Genomic DNA, 6329 nt, shown 5'->3' with positions numbered 1-6329 from the left:
AATGGACAGAAAAAAGGAGGGATGTGAATGGTGTCCTTTTTGGGTATTGGGTTGCACCTATATATTTCCTCTGGGAAGGTGGGAAATGGGTATCTTTAATATGTAATAGTGTTCAAATAAGTCAGGTGGCTTGGTAGAGGATAAAAGGTAGCTAGAAGAGCATTACCTGGCAGGGTATGGGGCAAGTAGACCTAAGGTGATGAGTAGGCTGGTGAAAATTTTCCTTTGTGAGGGGACTTAAGTGCATTTGTTAAGCATTTACTATGTGTCAGGCACTGTTCGAAGTGCTGGGGTAGATTTCAAACTAATCAGGTTGGACACAGTCCATGTCCCACATGGGGCCCCCAGTCTTAATCCCCATTCTCGACTGTGAGCCCGTTGTTGGGTAGGGACCGTCTCTATATGTCGCCAATTTGTACTTCCCAAGCGCCTAGTACAGTGCTCTGCACACAGTAAGCGCTCAATAAATACAACTGATTGAATGAATGAATTTTACAGATGAGGTAACTGAGACTGTTGGGTAGGGACTGTCTCCATATGTTGCCAACTTCCCAAGCGCTTAGTACAGTGCTCTGCACACAGTAAGCGCCCAATAAATACGATTGATTGATTGATTGAGGCTCAGAGAAGTGTAGTGACTTGCCCAAGGTCACACAACAGACAGGTGAAAAGCAGACCTCAGTATTTTAAAGAATCATTTCTCCATTGAAACTATTTTAGAGGTATCCTTCATTTAAAATAGGTATTGGTGGTCTCGCCAGTAACAAACATAAACTCACGTAATGTCTTTTCATAGCTGTTTTTTTCCTCTCTACATTTCCAGTAGAGCTGGGTAATAGTCCTTCATCCCACCAAAGTGGATACATCTAGTTGTGAGCCCACTGTTGGGTAGGGACCGTCTCTATATGTTGCCAACTTGTACTTCCCAAGCGCTTAGTACAGTGCTCTGCACACAGTAAGCGCTCAATAAATACGATTGAATGAATGAATGAATCTAGTTCTTTGAAATGTTCCCTTTCATATTGCATTGTTGTAGCTGGTTATGGGCAGGGAAAGTGTGTGCTAATTCTGTTGTAATATCCCAAGCACTTAATACAGTGCCCTACTCGGAATAAGTGCTCAATAAATACGATTGATTGATTGTAGCTAAGGAGTCAAGTTTTTTAAGTTCTTTTCACTTTTAAGAATTTTGAAATTATTACACGGGTGCAATTCCAGTTTTTCCAGTTTTTCCATTGCTTTGAGAACCTGGAGAAAATCGTCTAGAGAACCTCTCACTTTCATTACTTCTCTTCATTTACTTTTAGACACTTTTAGACTGTGAGCCCACTGTTGGGTAGGGACTGTCTCTATATGTTGCCAATTTGTACTTCCCAAGCGCTTAGTACAGTGCTCTGCACATAGTAAGCGCTCAATAAATACGATTGATGATGATTTACAAAATACACCCCAAAATTCAAAAATACAGGTGGTAAAAGGGAAGGAGCGTGGCCTAGTGGAAAGAACGTGAGTCTGGGAGTCGGAGGACCTGGGTTTTAATCCTGGTTCCACCACTTGTCTACTGTGTTACCGTGGGTAAGTCACTTGTCTGTTTCTCAGTTCCTTCCATCTGCAGAATGGGTATTCAGTACCTGTTCTTTCATTCATTCATTCATTCAGTCGTAGTTATTGAGCGCTTACTGTGTGCTGAGCACTGTACTAAGCGCTTGGGAAGTACAAGTTACTCCGTCCTACTTACATCATGAGCCCCATGGGACGTGATCATCTTGTATCTACCGCAGCGCTTAATACACCTAGTAAGTGCTGAGCAAATGTCACAATTGTAAAAGATTTTGTTCAACAAGATGAAGTATAATAATAGCCCCAATCCAATTTCCATTCATGCCCTGTAATAGAATTATGATTTTAATAGCCCCTTCCCTAGCCTTGTGGTCCTGAGGTCATTAACACCCCCCTGCCCATTACAAGCTAATATGAATTTCCTTGCCGCTCGTTGAAGCTAATATGAATTTCCTTGCCGCTCGTTGGTTTAGGAGACTCTTGTTCACTTGGATTATTCACATCCCTGGGTGGGGAGAGTCCGGGAATATCGGCGGTCACATCCTGTTCATGCATGCTCTTCAGCCTTTCCATAACCTAAGGCAAAAATAAATAGAATAATAATTGTGGTATTTTTTTTAGAACTTACTGTAGACCAAACAAGTAGCAAATGGTGGGGTAGATACAAGATAATCGGGCTGGACACAGTCCCTATTCCACATTTGGCTCACAGTCTTAATCTCCATTTTTACAGACGAGGTAACTGAAGCCCAGAGAAGAGTAGCAGCGTGGCTCAGTGGAAAGAGCCCGGGCTTTGGAGTCAGAGGTCATGGGTTCAAATCCCGGCTCCGCCACTTGTCTGCTGTGTGACTTTGGGCAAGTCACTTAACCTCTCTGGGTCTGAGTTACCTCATCTGGAAAATGGGGATTAAAACTGTGAGCTCCAAGTGGGATAAACTGATCACCTTGTAACCTCCCCAGCGCTTAGAACAGTGCTTTGCACATAGTAAACGCTTAATAAATGCCATCACTGTTATTAATCTCCATTTTTACAGATGAGGTAACTGAAGCCCAGGGAAGAGTAGCAGCGTGGCTCAGTGGAAAGAGCACGGGCTTTGGAGTCAGAGGTCATGGGTTCAAATCCCAGCTCTGCCACTTGTCTGCTGTGTGACTTTGGGCAAGTCACTTAACCTCTCTGGGCCTCAGTTACCTCATCTGGAAAATGGGGATTAAAACTGTAAGCTCCAAGTGGGATAACCTGATCACCTTGTAACCTCCCCAGTGCATAGAACAGTGCTTTGCACATAGTAAGCGCTTAATAAATGCCATCATTATTATTAATCTCCATTTTTACAGATGAGGTAACTGAAGCCCAGAGAAGAGAAACAGCGTGGCTCAGTGGAAAGAGCACGGGCTTCGGAGTCAGAGGTCATGGGTTCAAATCCCGGCTCCACCACTTGTCTGCTGTGTGACTTTGGGCAAGTCACTTAACTTCTCTGGGCCTGAGTTACCTCATCTGGAAAATGGGGATTATAACTGTGAGCTCCAAGTGGGATAAACTGATCACCTTGTAACCTCCCCAGCGCTTAGAACAGTGCTTTGCACATAGTAAGTGCTTAATACATGCCATCATTATTATTATTATTATTATTAAGTGACTCGCCCAAGGTCACACAGCAGAAAAGTGGCGGAGCTGAGGATTAGAACCCAAGTCCGTCTGACTCCCAAACCCGGGCTCTAACCATCGGGCCGTGCTATTTCCCTTCTGCTGTTCTTCTGTGGCCTTAGAGAAAATGCCAGTGTTTCATAACTTAGTCCCAGGATATTAATATGAGTAAATTTGCTGAACAGCACGGTGTTGGTGGCTTGCATTAGATTATTTTCACTATTTAGCAGGAGCTGACATTAGGGCTCAATAGGAAGAGAATCTGGACTCTGAAGGATCTTGTGTGTAAGATGCGTGGCTAATGTAGGTTACCTGTAGAAATAGCTGTGGATTTATCTACTCCTTTTTTATCAGAGCCTCTTGCTCTTTTCCATCCCTAGTGTGGATAATGAAGACCTTATAATTTGTTGCATGTGTTTTATTATCTGAACCGAAGCCACCTATTGCAAGCCACTCTTGTAGATAGGATTTAAAAATGGGGAGTTGGGTTAAATACTATTCCCCCCTCACCCCTGGGTTCTGCTGAATACTCCCGATGCAAAGATAATCCATTTTAGACGGGCTGCTAGGAGTCCTCAAGGGCTATAGAGATCCCCTTCTAGACTGTGAGCCCACTGTTGGGCAGGGACCGTCTCTATATGTTGCCAACTTGTACTTCCCAAGCGCTTAGTACGGTGCTCTGCACACAGTAAGCGCTCAATAAATACGATTGATTGATTGATTGATTGCAGACATCCCCAGGATGAACCTGGGGTATCAGTTTAGATCTGGACAACTCCAGGGCTATGCAACCCTTTGCTTTAAAGAGTCCATGGAGAAAGCTTCTGTGCTGAAGCTCTCTCGGGGGCTTCCAATTACCTTGGAGTTGGGCAGAACCAAGGAGGTTCCCAGGGCCAATTAATCAATCAATCGTATTTATTGAGCTCTTACTGTGTGCAGAGCACTGTACTAAGCGCTTGGGAAGTACAAGTTGGCAAGGACAAGTACAAGTTGGCAAGTTGTACAAGTACAAGGGCCAGACAGAACCACCTAAGATTCTCCGGACTGCTCAATCATCATCATCATCGTCAGCAATCGTATTTATTGAGCGCTTACTGTGTGCAGAGCACTGTACTAAACGCTTGGGAAGTACAAGTTGGCAAGGACAAGTACAAGTTGACAAGTTGTACAAGTACAAGGGCCAGACAGAACCACCTAAGATTCTCCGGACTGCTCAATCATCATCATCAATCATATTTATTGAGCGCTTACTGTGTGCAGAGCACTGTACTAAGCGCTTGGGAAGTACAAGTTGGCAACATATAGAGACAGTCCCTACCCACCAGTGGGCTCATAGTCTAAAAGGGGGAGACAGAGAACAGAACCAAACATACTAACAAAATAAAATAAATAGAATAGATATGTACAAGTAAAATAAATAAATAGAGTAATAAATATGTGCAAACATATATACATATATACAGGTGCTGTGGGGAAGGGAAGGAGATAAGATGGGGGGGATGGAGAGGGGGATGAGGGGGAGAGGAAGGAAGGGGCTCAGTCTGGGAAGGCCTCCTACCAACTTTGTTTCATTATACTCTCCCAACTGCTTAGTACAGTATTTTGTTTTTAATGGTATCTGTTAAGTGCTTACTACGTGTTAAACACTGTTCCAAGCGCTGGGTTAGGTACAAGTTAAATAGGTTGGACACAGTCCCCATCCCTCATAATAATAATGATGATGGCATTTGTTAAGCGCTTACTATATGCGAAGCACTGTTCTAAGCACTGGGGGGGATACATGGTGATCAGGTTGTCCCACGTGGGGCTCACAGTCTTAATCCCCATTTTACAGATGAGGTAACTGAGGCTCAGAGAAGTTAAGTGACTTGCCCAAAGTCACCCAGCTGACAAGTGGCAGAGCAGGATTAAAACCCACGACCCCGCACTCCCAAACCCGGGCTCTTTCCACTGAGCCACGCTGCTTCTCTCACTTCTCTTGCCGTTTCTCATGGGGCTTACAGTCGGAATAGGAGGGAGAACAAGTATTTAATCCCCATTTTACGGTTGAGGGAACTGAGGCACAGATAAGTGATTTGCCCAAGGTCATCAGCAAGCAATTGGCAGAGACGGGATTAGAACCGGGGTCCTTCTAACTCACAGGTCCGTGTCCTTTCCAGTAGGCCATGCTGTTCTGCTCACAGTAAGCACTCAATGTATATGATTGATTGATTGATTGATTGATTGATTGACCAGGAAATCCCCAAGATGGCTAGGCCCAGGGGACCTGGCTCTGCCTTCCAGTGTTAAAAAAAACAAAACATGGGAATGCTGGGGGTGTCTCCTTTATGATGGAAGTCTGATATCTGATGATGGGAGGCCTTCCCAGACTGAGTCCCTTCCTTCCTCTCCCCCTCGTCCCCCTCTCCATCCCCCCATCTTACCTCCTTCCCTTCCCCACAGCACCTGTATATATGTATATATGTTTGTACAGATTTATTACTCTATTTATTTATTTTACTTGTACGTATCTATTCTATTTATTTTATTTTGTTAGTATGTTTGGTTTTGTTCTCTGTCTCCCCCTTTTAGACTGTGAGCCCACTGTTAGATAGGGACTGTCTCTAGATGTTGCCAACTTGGACTTCCCAAGCGCTTTGTACAGTGCTCTGCACACAGTCAGCGCTCAATAAATACGATTGGTGATGATGATATGGAAAGATGGAGGCAAGAATGAAAAAATTTGAGAGCCGTGGAATGTGGAGTGTTAGTCATGAACTATTTGTTGCCAACTTGAACTTCCCAAGCGCTAAGTACAGTGCTTTAATAATAACAATAATAATGGCATTTATTAAGCGCTTACTATGTGCAAAGCACTGTTCTAAGCGCTGTGGAGGTTACAAGGTGATCAGGTTGTGCCACAGGGGGCTCACAGGCTTAATCCCCATTTTACAGATGAGGTCATTGAGGTACAGAGAAGTTCAGTGACTTGCCCAAGGTCACACAGCTGACAATTGGCGGAGCCGGGATTTGAATCCATAACCTCTGACTCCAAAGCCCGGGCTCTTTCCACTGAGCCGGTCACACAGCAGACATGTGGGGGAGCGGGGATTAGAACCCATGACCCCTGATTCCCAAACCCATG

The sequence above is a fragment of the Tachyglossus aculeatus genome, chromosome 3, assembly GCF_015852505.1.
Source record: "Tachyglossus aculeatus isolate mTacAcu1 chromosome 3, mTacAcu1.pri, whole genome shotgun sequence".
Classification (NCBI taxonomy): Eukaryota; Metazoa; Chordata; class Mammalia; order Monotremata; family Tachyglossidae; genus Tachyglossus; species Tachyglossus aculeatus.
Note: the sequence above shows the minus strand (reverse complement) of the source record.